General features: G+C 41.3%; 1 protein-coding gene across 1 annotated transcript in view; it reads left to right on the forward strand.

The window, feature by feature from the left end:
• The window catches only part of LOC138515307 (rho GTPase-activating protein 7-like), a 957,199-nt gene that overhangs the window by 60,132 nt on the left and 876,887 nt on the right, over positions 1–20,180 (forward strand). The window lies entirely within an intron of this gene.

A 20,180-nucleotide genomic window follows, 5' to 3' on the forward strand; every position in this document is an offset into this window, starting at 1 on the left:
ATGGTTCCACCAGATACTGCATCAAGAATAATGTCATCATATCCTCTCATGAACATAAGCATGAAATGTCCTCTAAAAAATAATATGTACTCACCACAGTTATACCTATCTATATTTATAAAAGTGAAAATATGTGGGTTTGCGGCAGGGTTTGTGGCTTGGCGAAGAGTTGGTCCTTATACAATTCCATGCTGTTTCACCAATCTGCAACAAATTCTGCATAGTTACCTGTTAGGACCCTCTGAACAATACTGGCTACATGACATTTGGACAACCCACCTTGCTCCCTGGATTTCAGCAAATGTCAAAATGTGTTTGTGGGTTTGTGGCTTGGCGAAATGTTATTCCTTATAGAATTTCACACTGTTTCACCAATCTGCACCAAATTTTGCATAGTTCCCTTTTAGGACCCTTTGGAAATGAATGGCTCCATGACATTTGAACAAAAGCAACAAAAGAAAACTTGGAGGATTCTCCTTCTCTCACTAAGCCCCGAAAACCTGGAACGACCTTCCAAAGTACATACGTAACACAAGAAACCATCTACTCTTCAGGAAACTACTCGAAACTTGGCTCTTCAGGTCATAACTAGAAAGACCAGCCACAGGGGCACGCACACAACTAAAACATTGATGAACGTAGAGAGAGACCCGCATCCACACCAAGTAATCAATGGGAAAACCCCCCAGGAAAATATCCCACGACATACTAAACGACTACCCGGGAGACAGCCGCAATACGACAACAGACTGTATACATAGCAAGACAAAGACAGAAACACTAGGATGAATCATCAAGAGGTCCATGACCTTAAACTATAGCCATTCCCAACAGACCTGAGGACAACAAATAGAGAGGGAAAGGAAGCACTACACCACGAACCCCAATCCAGTGGGTGAAAAACAGAATGTTTCATCATTACACACTGTTCACCTACTACACAGCGGGAAGCACAATGCCCCATCCCACAAAAACTACAACTAAACAACAGCCCCAAGGATGTTCACCCCACAGAAACCAAAGAACCAATGGAAAGACAGTCATGACCGGAGGAAACAAATGACTGAATACACAGGCTCACCAGACGGAAGCACTAGAACGCCACACTCATCCATACTCCTATTGATTCAAGAGATTGTTGATTGTAATATCACCCAACGCTGATCATTGTAAAAATATTAAAAGTGTGATATTTAGGTATTGTTCATATTCATAAAAGTGTGATATATATATTGTTCAATTCATCAAATAAATCTTTTAACTTTGCAAAACAACCTACTTCTTGGTTCAGTGAGACTGGGGGGGATTCATAGAGAGGGGCGTGATATAAGGGTACATCATTCAGAAATAAAAGAACTTTTAGACATAAAAATATATATGATTAAGGGTTCCAGCTGGGCATCACACGCTAGGCATTGACTTAGGTGGAGTGCTGGGTTGAAACCACTTACAGATGCACTCATGCAAGGAGCATTGGCAAGGACCTGAAAGCATAGTTTTGCAAATGTGTCCATGTTTTATTTTTTGAAAAGTGTCATAATGTAGGTACAAAACATAGTGATATACCTTTGTTGACTGAGGTATAGCCTGTGGCCATGGGCAGCGGCCAGATTGTCCTGATCATGGCCAAAGGCCATGACCTGGATATTCTGGTTACTGGCCATGACCATGAGGGTCCGGCAATGGGGTTAAAGTGGGCATGTCCATCAGGGGCCGGCTATGCAGTAAAGCTTTTTGAAATTGGGATAGATTTGAATAGGAAACATTATTCTGCTCATGGCTACAGCCACGAAGTGCTGGATAGGATTGCAACAAACATTCATGAGGAGCATCAGCAAGGACCTCAAAGAATGGTTTTGCAAATCTGTCCTGTGTTTTATTTTTTCTAAAGTGTCAAAATATATGTACAACAAATAGTGCTAAAACTCTGGTACCTGGCCCTCACAAGGACAAATGTCTACTCTGGCCATTGGTCATATTGTGAGGGTATAGTGGAGACTGAACTAATATGCAGGGTAGGTACAGTGGATAACCGGGGTGGTTTGGTGGGGCTGGGTTTATGGTAGAGCCTCATGTCATAGGCAATTCAATGATGATTTGCATCCCCAGCATGCACTGCTGATAACGACACACATAAGTATGTTTTTCAAAAAGATATGTTAAATGAGTTTTATAGTTATTTCATATATGTTAAAAGAGGAATTATTAATAACTTATATACAGTGATGTAACCTCATGAAACATTTTCACTTATAAAAACCTATTAAATTGACAGAAACATTTTGTTAAAGGGACGGTACGGTTACGATGCATCCCACCGTTGGGACTCCTCCTCCCAAACAGTTAGCTAGTAGCCTCCCACCTTGGCATTGCTTGGCACGTCCCACCTGGGCTCCCATGAGCACTTGCCCAGCTGTACTTCCATTTCTATGTATGCACTTTTCTTACTGCATAATGCATATGTGCATTTATAGGAGCACTGTGTAAAATATCTGTTTTGACTGCAGACACTGTGGATAGTTATAAAGGTGCATGGATTATGGTTCTTATTACATGCTAGAGAAAGGTATTTGGGCCAGATAATTGAATCTTACTGAGTCTAACTACTTTACTGAGAAATGTAAAGTAGATGGAGTCTATAAGGTTATTTGTTTCAGTTCTTTTTTTTGTTTTTTACTGTGAAAGGTGGTTGTGTTTTTTGATTTTGTATTTTCTTTTTTTTTTGCAGGAGGGGCCAGGAAGTAAGGAGGGGGAAGGAAATGAGGGAAGGGGCACCACTAAACGATACAGGGGGATTTGGACAGGGAAAGATGTTGTGTGTGCCTTAATTCTAAGGTGAGGGGCAGTGTTTCTTATTCTCCTTGATTGCAGCCTCGAAAGCACCTCAAAACTGCTCCCGCCTGCAAAGTGGTGCATGGCAGTATATACAGAGTACTGTTGTCTTGGAAAGATATGGATCAACGCCCTCTTTTATGGCTTGCAAGGTAGATGTTGGGATCTTCTTCCCCACAGGAGTAGTCTGTGTGGTGGCAGTATTGGTTGAGGTAGAGGAAGACAAACTATTGCTTCCTGAAAAAGGAACAGCCTTTCTCAGAGCATCCCGGTGGTTGGATTTGGTGTGGCGTTGCATAGAGGTGGTTCGGTAGGAGTACTGCCCAGGTTTTCCATGACTCAGTACAATGTTGCACTCAGTGCATTTGACCTTTGTAGCCTTAGCTTTCGGTACACCACAACAATGGTAAAAAACTGCCACACCCATAATTCCCTCTGGGTGCTGGAGGTAGGCATTTCCTCTATCTCATCTTCCTTGTTCTCTTGATTGTTTTCTGCATCATTGAGCTTTTTACGTTCTGGAGGCCCTGCAGGTGGTGGCTCCTGGGGAGGAGGATGGCTATGGCTGATGTCATTTTTTTAAAATGTTAAATAGAAGCTGTGCTAATATTGTTCCATGTATGGGCTCTCTCCTGGATTGAAAATGGAAAATCAGTAAGAATATGTCTAGGAGCTGTGCAAGGGTACATTTTCAACTTGCAACTTCCTCGATCAGCTGCAAATGCAGTTTTCAAACTGTTCGCGAAGCATGGACTAGTTCGCGAAAAGCGGATCCGTTCACGGACACGTTATCATGCCAAGCGCATGCGTGGTCACATGACACTGTCCATAAAGTCTGCAATGACGCTGGACATACACGAACATCAGTGAACAGGAAACGGAACTAAACATTTTCTGAAAGTTCATAGAAGTGTTATAAATGTTGCTAGGAGGTGGGAATGGCACAGTTTTTGCTTGAAACGTTCTAGGTTGGCTGAAAATGCTGATATACTGGGGTAAGTATGATATTAGGAAGTTGTAGCACATTAGGGTGCACTGGTAAAAACCTATGAAATTCATTGAAAAAAACTTTGTTAGAGGGATTTTATGGTTAAGTTGCACTAATAAAAACCTATGAAATGTAGCATCTTTTGAATTTTCATGTTGTAATAGTGGTGTTGAAGTGTATGGGTGAAGGGTTCTGTTTAGATACCAAAATTGGACAATACATAAATAAAAAATAAAATAAAAAATGGAGCCTCACACATTGTGAGGTATATATAATACATTTATATACCCTCCACCAGTAATCTTCAATTGGCCCATTTGGAAGCTCAGATTTAGGGATGTATCATTATTTAGAGAAGGAAGGCTGCCACGCTATAGGATTTTAATTGTAGCTCTATCCTTCAGAACGTGGTGGCCTCAGGACACTAATGTGTATCTGGAAAAAAAAATCAACAATAGCTATTTTTTAAAATGTGTTTATTACTGTAAACAATAAACTTAGAAAAAGCAATCTACATTCTTGAGAAAGTAATGATAATAGCTTTGGTTAAGATCTGGCTGATTGGTACTCTAAAATGGCAAGGTATCTGAACACTTTTAAGCAACTGAATTTAGATTAACAAAGGCCGGGCATCACTTAGTCTAGATACCACACCAAGTGCAGCGTGTGCTTTTGTGCCACCTGTCTGCACATATATGGAAGCATTACAGAAACTTCAGATTGGTGCAAATGCAATAGGAAGCAGGGCAAAAACTTCTCTAGTGCAAACACATATTCGTTCAATGCATGTTTGTAGCAGGGCGAGCCTTTTGCCCTTGTGCAAAAATGCATTGAACGAATATAGTCTCGCATGAGGACCAGTGCTTTAAATGGGCCTGTCCTACCTTACCCTACCCCCAGTAACAGCACTTCTCTTTTTGGCAGATATGTTCTGTACCTCTCACAGTTAAGAGTAATGGTACTCAACTATGTAGTGAGGTGAACATGAAAGCATGTTATTTAACTGCATAGCAATGAAGGACTAGTTTCCAACATCCTTTGCTGTGGAAAGCTGTGTCCCCTCCCTCTTTCTCCCCCTGTCCCTCCACTCACCTGCAGTTTGCACACTGCAGAATAAAGGAGCACAAAACGCGCAGCTGCAGAACTGGCAACACAACAGGCATGGAGCACCATCAGAGTTCTCAAAGTTCCTGTGGACATGCATGAGAATTCCGTGCAGTCCTGTTTAATTCCCTTTGGATTCTGTGACATGTTTTTTTTCTTTCTTATTTGAAATGTAGCCCCAGAATTCCAAGCAACTGAAGGCACACAGAGGAGACCGAGAACATGAACACAGATCACTGTACGCTGCTGAAGCAGTGATCACATAATAGAAAACCCTACTCCCCATTGGCCAAATGCATGTAAGACCAACAAGCATTAGTTTAAATGACGGAAAGCCATTTAAGAGTAACACATTGTGCTTTGGCCATTGCATCCAGGCATCACCAGTTGCCTTGGCAACCAGCCACTGTATTCAAAATCCCCATCTCTTTCTCTTTTATCAGTTGCAATGGTTTCAGCATCAACGTGTTGTTTCCCACCATCAAAATGTGCCAAAACCAAGATCATTCTAGAGTGCACCCTGGGTACAACTGACATATTGTGTTATAGACTTCAAAATACTTGTGCCTTGTACATTTCAGTATTAAAACCACATCTCTTCTTTGTTGTACATTTTGAACAGGAAAAACAGCCATATAACCATTACATAAAGACTGACGGATGCAATTAGTAGCACCTAACAATATCTCGAATATAATGCTAATGCATCTTTGATCTATAAGATGTCACCAGCATTTAAACAGATACTAAGATCCACACAATATACCGTATTTCCTCAGATTAAAACATGATCCGGCATCCCATCAGGTGAACAGTCCAAGAAGAGAGAAAGGCACCACACAACACTTAAAACAGATATAGAAATGCATATGAGGCAAACATTGATCAGACGTGGATCACATTGCAAGGGAGAGAAGATGTTACTTCGTTTTAACTCCATAAATCTAGTTCGCTGTGTTCACTAGGTGGGAAGCACACCCACCCAAAGAGTCTTGAGAGCTATGGACAAAGCATACATACATGTTTGGATGGGGGTTCACTCAGCCCAAGAACTTCACATTGGGTTCCCAACCTCTGCTAAAGTGGTGCTTGAGCATCTCTCAGTGTCCTTATCTATAAACGTCTCTTGTGGACACTACCTATTATCAAAGAGGAAACCTTGTTCTATCGCAAGCAACAGGCATGTCCGAGCAATGTCGCAAGCAATGTGAATTCCCCTAGTGGACATAAGTCACTTGCTTCACATTTCCAATTTGCAAACAGTAGCGATTGCAACTGCTCTGAGCACCCTGAATGCTGCATGCTGGGACAGTTGAACCCAGTTTTCATTCCACCATGAATTTTGAATTAAGAAGCTTCATTCACATTCCGGGGATACTCCTGTAATTCGCTCAGTGGTCCACCACACCCTCCACCAGTAATCAGATTACTTTTGACACTCAGAATTCATGAGTATAAACCCCCCCCTTTGCAGTGACACAGTGCCAGCATCACTCGGTGTGTCCCTGATTTACCCCTACCTTTGCAGAGGAGACCAAACATCAACAGCATTAAACCTACTGATCTAGAAGCGTTCCATGCATTGTCTCAAATGTTATCCATTGGTTCTTCTGAAAAGCAAGTCATTGTCTTCCTTCCATTACACTAAATATTGTGTATACTAATGTCACTTACACCCATTCTTAGCATAAGGTACAATGTGGTGGCCCACACTCCACTAGTTCCCGGCATCTAGCATACAAGTTGTGTCTGTTAGCTCTGTGATAATTGTTCTAGTAAGTGCATGTTTTCTTTGTGTGTGACAACATCCAGCTTCCTCATGTTATGGTGCATTATAGTGATTGAATCAGAACTTTATATTGTAGGAGACCATACACACTCTTTGCATTCTAATGTAGAGATGTTCAGCATATAATACTACATGGCATGACGGTTAATGAATCACTGCATTACATTAGAGGAATACATGTTCACTTACACAATGTTTTTGCAGGGTAGTGTGATTCAGTAATACACACCATGTGACCTGCTGGTGTAAATGCTGCCCGTAGGGCGACGTTTTATGGATCACCAAGTCACTGTAGCTTTACAATTAAGGATGGCCTGCTTCTGTTTTTTTTTTTTTATCTTTACACTTTAGAGAACGAACATAGCAAAATGGGAATTAAAACGTGATTAAATATATCAATTCTTTATATGTTCCGTTTAATACGGGGTAGTGGAAAATAAATAGCCAAGCCATAGAAACATTTTCTTAAAAGCAGCTATCATACATACCATAAGAAACAATATCAGTACGTGAATGTGGCTTTGAGTATCATCCAACATTTGCCTGCATAGAACACTCATTCAACACATTAGACATTGCATTTAATGCTGTCGTTTGCAACAAGGTCCACAGGAGCATGACATTAGTGACGTTAAACTCCAATCCAATGCAATCTCGATTGCTCTTAACCTACCAAAACACAAACACTCAATTATAATAATAATGGAATTAGGCAGGTAAAGAAAACAGCATTCGTATTGCACAAGTTATAAAAAAAAAATTGCCATGCGGCATTGCATTTAACGCATAAAATGCCCTGTTAACGTAAAATGCCGTCAGAGAGGGTTTTCTTTTTTTCTTAAATGAAACAGCTACACCTCTTCGTGAAATCGCATATGTAGATCTCAGACATTCATGTGGAGCAAAGGGGAGCAATATGCACTTGGAGATGGACATTTGCATTGCAGTACCTCCTATTGATCATGACCAAACAGGATATGGCAAGGTCTTGCTTTGCATAGATTGGAAAGAAAAGGAACCTATATCCCTGGAGGTAATTTCTGAGGAACATTATATTCTGTGCTCTTTTATTCCAGTAATTCAGAAGAAAGCAATTAACACAGGAGTCCCTACTGAGGTTGAGAGTATTTTTTACAGTGCAGCTTTGTGACCTTGGGCAAACAGCCCACCCAGAACTTTTCTGTTGGAACCAAAGAAGGAATGGAAGAAATAGGCACTGACAAAAAAGTGTAAAATCTCAGAGCAACCGTATGTTGTGTATATTATAGGCTTTTGGGTCAGGTCAATACCATTGATTTCCGGTGTCCATAAGCCACAACCATTCATTTGTAACCTTCATTAGGTAATGTTTTCATTATTATTTTATGAAACATTGCACATGTCTTAAAAAGTAATTGAGTGTTGTTTTTCTTATCTCGAGCAAATAGCTACTTAGGGAAATTGGATATTCAGAGCTTGTATATGCATGGGGATGAAATGCACAGCACCTCGCAGGCCAGTCTTGTATCCATGGTCAAGCCGTATATTGTGAGGTCTTGCTTTGCTGGAAATAAAACGAATCAGAACATTGAGGTGATCTTTGGTGATAACCATATTCCCGAGCTCTTGTGTTCCAGGCATGGGGAATAATGCATTTGACACATGAGTCAAAAATGGGGTTGGAGGGATTTCTTTAAATGACAGCCTTGTGATCTTGGGCAAATGAAACTCACACAGCCTTTCCGCTAAGACCAGGTGGGAATGGAAGCACTGAAGAGTAAATGCATCATTTCAGATCATCCTTTTGTTCTTGGGTAATGAGTACATCCCGAGTGTCTATTCTCCATCATGAAAAAGATTCACAACGCAGTGCTGCAACCATTTTTGTTGGTATCCCGCCTTAACCTCACACACAGTTCTCAAGGCCCCATCCTGCAAATAGGTCTAGCTTCTCCTACCATTACTGGGACACGTGAGAATTGCAGCAGAACATGTAACATGATCAGGCAGAATGCAGCAGTGTATTATTCAAACTAAGGGATGAACAGGGATGAGGAATGGTCGATTTCTGGAACATGCAGGATAGGTGCTGGTCAGGGGAATTAAACTACACATATGGTAAGGCTGCTGAGCAAACAAGGGAATTCGCAAACTGGCTGGTGTTATGAAGTGGACGTGCTGGGAAGTCCTTTTAAGGGCATATTTAAAATAATAAGCGTAGGCACTTTTCATAGGTCTCACTTTGTAAATATGGAGGGGACGCGTTTTTCGTTTTTTTAGGATTTACAGAAAAATCGTAGACTCTAAAATTCACCTTGCCAGTGACTGCAAAAATGAAGGTGTAACATTCCTATTACTTGTGCCTTCCATCCCTTTAGAATAGTGGTTTGAAAATGTCAATATTCCAGGACTCAGTTATGTTGCGTTTTTTTGAAGTAGGATATATCTATTGTAGATGAGAAGAGAAGGAACGTGTCAAACTTTGGGCTGTGATATCTGAAGGCATAGACCGGTTAGGGCCTAAGCGGCAAAGCCCACGTAAAATCGGCGACGCCCCACTCAGCATCGTTGCTTGGGCATTTACAGATATCAGTGTTACAGCTGAGCAGCAGGGGTCACTCTCCGGCTCCTCTCCGTTTGTCAAGAACCAGGAAGCTAACCCTGGTTCCTGTCTGCGTGGACCGCAAGAGCCAGAGGCCAGAGGCCTAGAGAGCAAATGAGGAGGCAGCGGCTTGTGAGTCCAGTCTGGAGGGAAACAGGTAAGGAAAAAAGAAGGCTTTTTTGTCTGTGTGTATGCATGTGTATGGGGATTGTATGCATGTATGTTTGCGTGCATGAATATGAGGGGTGTCTCTGTAAGTGCACGCGCATGAATAAATGCTGTGTGAAATGTGTGCATGAGTGCAAGTACTTGTATGCACACGCGTGTGTGTGTGTGTGTGTGTGTGTGTGTGGTGTGTGTGTGTGTGTGTGTGTGTGTGTATGTGATACTGGAGGATAGAGAAGCATTGTAACATTAACCTTTTTTTAACTGGGGCATGGCATGTTTTAACAGCATGTTTATGCAAAGCAAAGCCAAGCCAATTTAACGAGTGTTATTACAGAGGGGATGGGATGGGGGAGGTTTCTACAATATGGTTTGCTGCCCGGATCTTTCATACTGTGTCATGGAATTTTCTACTGGCATTAAGGGCAAAGCTAAAATGACAAGTGTTCTTACATGGGGGAGGTAAAGACATGCTTCCTTTCTGTGGCTTAGCATGTTTTTTACTGGTGTTAAGGTCAAAGGTAACATAATGACTGTTTTTTTCATTGGGGAGATTTGTAGACAATGTTTTTCTACTGTGGTTCCACTTTAATTACTGGTGTTAGGGGGCATCATGATGAGTGTTCTTATATGGGGCTGAGGATGTCATTTGTGTAGCCAGCGAGAGCATGCATTTTTTTTACTGAAATTAATGCAAAGCCAATAGGAGTATGTACCTACGTGGGGATACAGACTTATATTGCCAGAACCAGTATCAACATGTCAAAGCAAACATGAGTGTGTCTTGGAATACTGGCATATATAGGTACACCAGCATGGACATGAATGAGCACAATCAGCATGAACATGTTTTTCTTACACTGGAAGAGTACTGGCATATAGTGGAAAAAGGCATTATGAAAATGCATTGGAAAATCCTCCTCTGCATTGATGGTGACTTGGCATCTAATGCATTTCTTTTAATGTCTTACCATACAAGGCCAACGGTAAACTGTGTAGCTTTTGACCTAATTTGTCACAGAAAGTGTGTTGTAAAATACACCATTTTAACCCATTGTTTAAATAAATATTCTCAGTGTATAAACCTCTTCAGTTGGTTTGTTCTCCCTCGCTATCCTAGGCCTCTACTAGGCCTTCAGTCGGAGCCAGAATAAACTTCCTTCGCTCTGTTGGCTCCCCATGCAGTGGGCCCAACTACATTAGCTTCAGGCCCAACTTGTAAGACAATCCAGCTACACCTCTGCTGATATCACCCACTCCTGATCACAGAGAGTGGCTGGCAGATACAGCAGGGCAAAAGACCACCTCATCTGTCATATATAACTCCCATCATGCCAAGTCATAAGGGGGATTAATTCAGATGTTGCTTGGGGTAATCCAACTGAAGTCAATAGGAGCCATGTTGTGTGTTGGGTGAGTGGACGTGTGTACGAAATACAGAGAGTTGAAAAGTAAGGGCATTCAGCAGGACATTTTGGGTAGAGGCTTGCTCAGAGAGGCTCATGCCACAGGTTATTTTTATTTCAGTAAGGTGGAGTGCAGCATAGGTTACACACCAACATCTTGAAAGGGTATTCCCTCAAGATGAAATTGACAGATTCCATTTTAGCTGCAGAATCCCTTCCAACTTTAAATTGCTGTTTAGTTTTGGGTTCTTTATTGTCAATGTCCATTAGTCCTAACCACTGTACTCAACTTTCCCTGTCCCTCTCTCCACTATCCCTCATTTCATCTGTTTGACTTCTGAGTCATTTATCTTCCTTCTTTATTTTTCCTCAGTGTTCTGTCTCCCTTCTTTCTCTTCCCCTCACCTTTACTTGTATTTGTTTTTGTGTTTGTGCTTTATGTAGAGCAACCATAGCTTGAAAACAACAGAGATCTGTAGAAGCGTTAAAGAACAGTAGCACAGTTTACACTGGGTACTAAGTGCAGGAATTCTGTGAAGAACAGGGTTTTGAGTTCTTGGCTGCACTTCAGGAGTTTTTGAATGGTCCTGGATGCTGCTTGAATGATGTTCCAGTATGCTACAGCATAGCAGTTGACTGTCTGTTTCCTGATCATTTCCCGTGGGCTAGTTCAGTTTCCAGCCTAGCAATGGTATAGCAAGAGGAGTGTCTAGGCATCCGGATGGTTGTTGCCTTTTAGGTAATACAGACAATTTGTAAAAGGATCCTGGCTGGGATAGGGAGCCAGTGAAGGCCACACTGAATGGGGGGAGATGTAGTCACATGTTTTAAAACTGATGGCAAGGTGTCCTGTGTTGTGATGTATTGCTTTGAGGAGAGACAAGTGTACCACAGACATTGCGGCGAGGAGGGAATTACCCCTTCAATGTACACAATCAGAAGAGCCTATAATAGGGCATGGAAGTCTTGTTGGAGAAAAGCATGATCTGGTAGCTTGTGGTCTGGCATTTGTTGTTGATGTGCTGTTGAAAGGATATGTTGATGTCCATGATGTACCTGAGGGAGCTAGCAGGCAGGGCAAGTTGGAATGTGAATCTGTCAAGGTGCATTTCCTTTAGCCATCTTTGTATGGCTTCCTGTTTGGGGGGCTGGGAGAGGATAAGAAATTCTGTTTTGGTTTGGTTGAGTTTTAGGTATCCCATTGGCACCCACGATTTAATGGTGGCAAGGTATTTTCTGAGGCCTGTGATGTTGTGGGGGCAGTTTACTTTAAGGTACTGCTGTGTGCCATTGTGGGATGTCTTAACCCACTCATCCAAGCCCTGCAAAATCACTAGGCATTGCTGGCAGCAGAAACATCAGAATGGCCATTGGAAAGCATGCTGCTCGCTCAAAATCATCCAAAAATGCGCAGTAAAAATCTGAAAGATAGGCTGCCATCCACTTTTGCCTATCTTAGTGAGCACAGGAGATCACTGGCCAAAACCACCATGGAGCTATCCACCAAGTAGCCTGAAACCACTTGGAAATAGCAATGCTGATTGCCAAAAGAAACACGGAGCTGTTGGGAATCTGTTTTCTTGATTGTCAAAAAGGTGCTAAAATCATGGCTCACAAAGCACCTAAAAGATCCAACCTCTTTGTTGGGTGTTCCACATTACTCTAATGCAAGAATCCACATCAATACAATATCAGCAAGAATCCTATGCCATCAGAGCAAAATCCTATCTTAAAGATACTGATGGAAAGACAGCTGTCAAAATGGGTGTAGTACCGTTACTCGCCTCTGTCAGGTGCTGGCGATTTATAATTCTAACAGGAGAACTGGTGTTTCAGAAGTTAAATATGCCAAAGGAGAGAATTCCATCAAAATGCCATATAGAGTGCCACACATTGATTTAATGTGGAAAAAGACTTGATTTAAGATATGTTGCTTATTTTAAGTTTATAAATGTTATATTTTTTCACAAGGAAGTATGTACAATTTATCAGAAAGTAACTTGATGAAGTTAAAACTTCAAGAGGGCTTCTGTCCATGAGAACCCTTCACACTTGAGCCTTCCCACCAACAGGAGAGGATGTTGCATGGACATGTTAATCAAAAAGGTGGAGATTCCTCTGCTGGCAGGAGGAAAGAGACAATAGAGTCTTTCAACTGAATAGAAAATGCTAATTTGGGTGTGACTGGTCAACAACTGTTCTGGGAGAGACAGGACATGTGACCTCTGAGTCAAGCCAGCTCTGGGGCGGACCAGACTGGGATGTGGATTTAACATTGCACCAAATATATGTTTAAGGAAAATGGTTCTAAAATATTGTAACAAGCTGACAAAAATGTACAACTTTGAGATTGTGACAATAAAAATTCACCCACAATTTAAGACTAAGCTGGATGCCGTGTGATGTTCTGAGACCAAACCCCGGAATTATTAATATCACAGCTGCAGTGTTGTTGCTATGAACCTAAGAACTTACAGTAATATGCCCAAAGAGGAGCTGCATGCATGTATCAAATTTGGTGCAGAACCAATATTGGGAAACTCCCCAAAAGCGCAAATAAGTTGTCATTTCGGAACTAAAGCTCTTAGGAAGATCAGAGTTGGACAAGAATGTACCTTAAGTAATCTGTGATGTGTATATGTATTATGAACGAGTTGTGCACCTTGGAAACATGTTTGTTATGAAAAATTGATTTTCTAAGTAAAAGCAAAGGGGAGTTTCTTCCCCAGAGGGTAAATAGCAGCATCATGATGACACCTCATGACACGCTGATCCTTTCTCCAGTCAAAAGGCTGAGAATCCTTTAACCTATCAAATCCTTAGAGCGTTGGGCATGTAGAATCCGCCTACCCACCCACTTTGGAAACACTTAAATAGGAACTGCTGAGACCCAGATAAAAGACTCTTTTCCACTCTTCAACCAATTTCTTGTGAAGCACTCCAGAAACCAGATCTAGATCCAGAGACAAGAACTCTAGAACCCAAACTCTAGAACCTTGAAGCATAGAGGCCTAAACCACATGCTGAATCCTTCTCAGCAGGCCTTCAGAATCTTTTGCAACCTGATTCTAACCCCTAAACTTCCACAGGGTCTAACCAAACCATTTAACAGCCGGGCCGTGCTGTTTGCTTCTAGCTAAGAACCCTGTGCTAGAACCCAGATCCAGACCCAGAAAGCAGTGCTGTAATCCAAGACCCATCAGATGCAGTTCAAGAGGCCGCAGACCGCCTTGCAGTGCTGAACACAGAACCCAGAGGGCCTGAGATCTGTCCGGTGGCGAGAGTGAAGCCAAACCCCTTGACCAGATCTTTGACGAGGCCATTCCATTCCAAAGCTAGCAGTGAGTATCTAGTCTAGAACTGTCCATAACCAAGCTCTTAGTTTAAAGTAATCCTCTCTTCCATCCATTTCAACCTGTCCAGAACTGTATTATAGAATCTTGTGTCCATCCTGTTGATTTCAAATCTGTAAAGTGCATCTGTCATTTCTGAAATCTTGACTTTATTTCTGCAAAATCTACCTTCACAAAAACATCCGTAGCTTTTGAACTGCACGTCCGAGAAGCGAAATTTAACTGTCATTTTAAAGCTACGATACTAAGCTTTCCAACAAACCCATTTCATTATAGTTTTTCCGTAATCGCGTTTTACGCATGCTGCAAAATTGCAGCGAATTGCAATTTAGCTCAATTTCACCACTTGTAAAAATAGCTGTTTCTTGTTTGCAACTGCTGAATTTCGTTTTCAATTTGATAATCATTCATGAATCATTGATAGTGTTGACCTGTACCAATCCAAAGTAATTCTCACTAGTGCTGAATCTCCTTTAGTGAATTAAAATCATTTAGCATATTTTCCCATTCATTGCAATCACATTCAAAAGCGTTTTGACCTGTGTTTTAAAATCATACCTGTGTTCTCTAAGCTTGCTGGGGGGAACCAGAATTGAACTGCATTCTTGATTGTATTCTTGAAACCTGTGTGCCCTCATTTCCATCTCTTCATATTGCATAGGGGGGGAGTGCGTAGTCACAGGGGAAAAAGTGACCATATTATCTTTTGATTGAAATCATATCAGGGTTCATTTCTGTGTTGCATTCTTTCCCATTATTGCATTTCCTTGAATTACATAATGTATTGTCTGCTACAGTATCCTCCATATTCATACTCCTAAGTGATTAAACAGAGTGTCAATTTTGTAATATTACCCATTGTTGATCACCGTCCATATTCATAAGTGTGCTATTCAGATATTATTTGCTTCATAAAGTGTGATATATATATATTGTTTAATTCTTCAAATAAATCTTTTAATTTGCAAAACAAACCTACTTCTTGGCTCAGTGAGGTCAGGGGGATTCAAAGAGAGGGGTGTTATATAAGGGTTGGTCATCCAGATTCAAAGAACTTTGACATAAAAATATATAAATAAGGGCTTCCATTGGGCATCCCATCCTAAGCATTGACTTAGTTGGATTGCTGGATTGAAGTCACTTACACCATCCACCTCCAGGTGTACCAAGGTGTAAGGGCCATCAAGGAATGATCCCAGTGGTCCCTTGTCTAGATGGAAGATCACCTAAGATATAAATGAGCCTTTTGACAATCTATGGCAGAATTGTTTACCTTGGTGTGCATGAAAGGCCTTCCTCAAACAGTTTATTTTATATATTTGGTTGTTTTGATTGATAGCTGTTTACTTCAACCAGATAGTATATATTTAACTTTGAATTCACTAATTTTTTGGAGTGTTTTCTCCTCGAATGAGAACTATTTAGACAGGCTTGTAGGAATTATCTCAGTGTCTTCATAAGTCTATTTTGGACATGTGTAACCCCATTGCTCAGTAATACCTCTACTGAATGGGGAGTATGCCTTTTACTAACATAGGGGAACAACTTTCCAGAAATACTTTTAGACAGCAATTGTATCATTCTTTGTATGGGCAACAGTGGTTTGCCTGTTTCAATGACTGGTTGCATTGCAATATCTAATTGTTTCATTGACCAGCAACATTGCATTGCCCCAGCTACCAGAGCAGTCCTCTTCAAAGTTGGGTCTGCGTCTCTATGTGCTTACAATACCTTATATATAATCATAAACTGGACCCTCGCTCTCTTGTGTTGTGGTTCACTGATGCATCAATGTCCCTTCTCAGGGATTTCAGCCCACAGGCTACCAAATGATTTAAAAAAAACATGATTCTTGTGGTGGGGGTGAGCCATATACCATCCTCTGCAAGTAGCTCTCCATCCCACAATACCAGTACTTGGAGAATTTGCCAATAAAGCACATCAAAGGGCTGACAGCATCCTTGCTTTGCAAACACCTATTACCCTCACCACACTCAAAGCAACTGTCTTCATTCGCCTTGCAATGCTCAACTGCTTACAATTAATGCTTCATCTAGGAACATTCCAACAACTCCAAAATTCCCCCTTTAACTCGCTTAACTAGTCAGGAAAACTATTGATGTGTAGGAACATCACATCTACCATATCTTTGCTCAGTCCCATGCACCTCCTTCCTGAACCATCTATTGATCCAAACATGCCCATATCAGTTTCTCTATTCTATATCATTGCAACAAAAGCACATATACGACAACATAAACAACTAATGTGCAGATTCGTGGGTAGAATCCTAAGGAATATCCATGCAGACACCCTTCACTGAGGCTCCCAAGTCACCAGTCTCCATGCAGACTTTATCCCATCTGACTTGCAAACGTTTCTAATGGCATATCCAGCTAATGCCTTTGACAGGGCGCTAGGAATTAATTGGTGATATCCACAGTGGGTTGCAGGCCATAGAACACGCTTTTTCAGCTTCCTGAGTTGAGGACGTTTCGAATTGTTGACTATTTTTGAATCACTTGGGATGAATAGTGTAATAAAGGTATGGATATCTGCCTAGAGAGACCGCTGTTGTTTACTAGTGTCACTTAGTGACCCAGAAACAGGTGTTTGAGATTTCTATTGGTACCTTTGTTCAAGTGAGACTTGCCTAGCATTTTGGGGTGGATTGTCATTGTAGGTGGGATGAGACTGTTCTGAAAATGGATATTCTCCTCTGACATTGCAGAGAGAGCTCAAGCATGATTGAAGACCTTCTAAATGCAGAACAGCCCAGTGAGCAAACTATTATAGCATTTGGTCATTCTCAGCGGAGGGCTTCTCATATTGATGGATCTTGAAATGGTTGTACACCTCCCACCTGAAACCCAACTACCAAAGATGCATTCAACAAATTGTTCTCAGAAGAGCTCTGCTTAATGAAACATAGGGAAAGACCACTGGAAAGAAAAGGTACATGTCAGTCTGCCCTACTGACCACTTGACAGTCTACATCCAACTCTCTTGCTATAACTATGTCCTCTTCGCAGAAAAGAAAAACCTATGCCCAAGACCATATCATGGTTGCCAATAATTAATTCAAAGGATTTTGACATCTGTTGTAAGCTGGCCACCTCCCCACACGCACATAGTCCTGTGATCCCATCTAAACAGGCCTGGGTTGAGTTACATTGATTCCAGAGTAAATCACTCCCACATCTGCTACTACCTATCCAGATGTAATTGCAAAAGAACAACCTCAACCACCATCTTTCTTTCAGGACACAATTACCCCATTCTCCTGAAATGGGCCACTCAATGGGAGTGCGATGCAGAAGACTCCTGCCCTTTACATGATGTGATAACGAGGTATATATATCAGCAACTGATGCCTACTGCAACTTCCAAAACGTCCAAGAAAAAGAGCTTCACACTCTGCAAACCGCTCATCACACACTCATCACAAGATTTATCAACACTTCCATCACACTTGAGAGCGAGTCCAGAAGCTCAAAACATGTCATTATAACACCTCTTTCTACAAATCCAATGCAGATTTATGAATCCTGGCACATGACAGCAGGTTTACCTCACTGGATTGGGGTACTGCAGATCATGGTAATCTTGCATACTCCCCCAGCATCTGGAATACAATCTGTTTCTCTATTGCATACATTGTCTTTCTCGCCTGGGGCAGGGACATAAATTCTACACATATGAGGCTAAGGGACCAACCCTTTCACACCCTGGACTTTAATTTGGTCAAACTCTAACACAAACACAGGACACCTTTGATACTGGAGACTCTACTGGCTTGAGACATACTGCAGAATCTTTGCCATGGTCATCTGGTGGTTTATATCCCTCCACTTCAACAATACCCGTCAGGTTAAGATGGCACTCTTCTTATTTGACACTTATGCACCAGGAATGTGCCTTATCACCATAGCATGTACATGGCACTCTGAGCAAAAATCGTTGACAGTCACAACCCAATTTAATGACACGCAGATCTATTTCCTGATATCAGAAGTGTCTGTTTACTACCCTTCACAACCTGGTCAGAATATCCCTCAATCTCACCCCATTGTAAGACGCTCACCGCTTACCGTCAAATCTGATTTCGTATCTTTTGTATGTTCTTCTATGATCAAAAGAGCATTGTTCCTCCTGTACATTAATAAATAAATAAATACATTTAGAAATTCCCTATTTCACATCCAGCATCAGAAGGGGTTAGATCGCATTACACCAGCCATAAAATCTCTACATTGGCTACTGATAATAAGGAAGATATACTTCAAACTCACCTGTTTCATCCATAAAGTCCTGCACAGTATGTATCCAAATATCCAGTGTAACATCTGGTCTGTGGTAACCAGCTAATGACCCAATTTCACACTCCCAAAACAGACCATCGTTCCAGATAAAAACTTTTAGTAGGTCTTTTGATACAAAGCCTCATTTCTATAGTATGCTATACTTCTGCCTCTCATCCTTGAGCCTGATTTCTGCAAATATTGCAAAAGGGCACTCATATTTATTTACGAGAGTCATTGGAGCGCAAATTGGTTTGTGGCATAACATGAATGAAAGGCATAAAAGCCTTGAGTAATGTTTTATTGCCTTACATTCACAATACGCCAAATATTCAATTGTTTGTAAATAGGAGGGCCGGAACACAACTTGTGTTTCCGCCACCTCCCTTCCTCTCCACCATACAAATGCTTCTGCATTTGCACCTGCCTGGATTTCCAGGCTGGTGCAAATACTGGAAATCCCTATGGAGGCTGCCTGCTTTATGCTGAAGCATACAGAAGCCGGACCCCATACGGATCCATTGTAAACAAATAAACACTGCTTGACATGCTTACGTGTTGGGAAGCATTTCATGATCATAGTGACCACTGACTACAATGCCACATAATCATTTGTAGGAGGGGTGGAACGCAACTTGCATTTCTGCCACCTCTCTTTCTCTCCGCCATACAAATGCTTCAATATTTGTGGTTGCATGGATTTCCATGCTGGTGAAAATGGCAGAGATCCCAATGGAGTCTGCCTGCTTTATGCATAAATTATAAAGCAGGCGGACCCCATCGAGATACATTGTAACAAATAAACACTGCCTGACAAGTGTCGGGCAGCATTTCATTTTTATTGTGAACACTGATTACCATGCGTGTATTGCAGGCAGCGTTTACAATTACAATTAAACTTCGCCTGATATGCTTGCATGGTAATCAGTGTTCACAATGAAAAGTAAATGCTGGCCGATACGTGGACACGTCAGGCAGTGTTTATTTGTAATTATGAGCGCTGCTTGCCATGCAAGCATGGCAAGCAGCGCTCACAATTAAAGTTAAATGCTTCCTGGCATGCAAGCCTGATGAACATTTGACGGTGGAGAGCTGCCTATGTGTATGTCTACATATAACGGCCCCCCCACTGACAAATTACTTCTTGGAGCAACATGAGCTGTCTTGCGTTCCGTACAGTACAACGTTTACTTCTAGTATAAGTGGCCAAGGAAGGTCACACTTTGTATACAGCCGATGTCAAATGTGACTTCCCATGGGTTCTATAGTCGTAGACTGTATTCACACAAAAATATCTGTACATGGTAGCATATACTTGGCATATGCAATATATAGTTATGTAGAAAATCGTGATGAGAATGGAAATATTGGCACTAATATATGAATATACAATTTCTGTTTTGTATGGTGCCAATATTTCCATTTCTCTTCTCATTATGCTGATCAAAACTTCACTCGGAATGATTGCAACACCAGACCGCAAGCCAGTATTTTGAGTACATTCAATTTTCCCTAATGTAGGCAGCATATATGAAATGTATATATATATATATTGCCTTATGGCGTCTCTGCGGCTTTTTCTAAAAAACATTTCTGTTTTATATAAAACAATCAGTGTGTGGAAAACAAATGGTGGTTACCAATTATTTACAGCGGTTCAC

Source organism: Ambystoma mexicanum, chromosome 6q (assembly GCF_040938575.1).
Source record: "Ambystoma mexicanum isolate Mex_15411 chromosome 6q, UKY_AmexF1_1, whole genome shotgun sequence".
Classification (NCBI taxonomy): Eukaryota; Metazoa; Chordata; class Amphibia; order Caudata; family Ambystomatidae; genus Ambystoma; species Ambystoma mexicanum.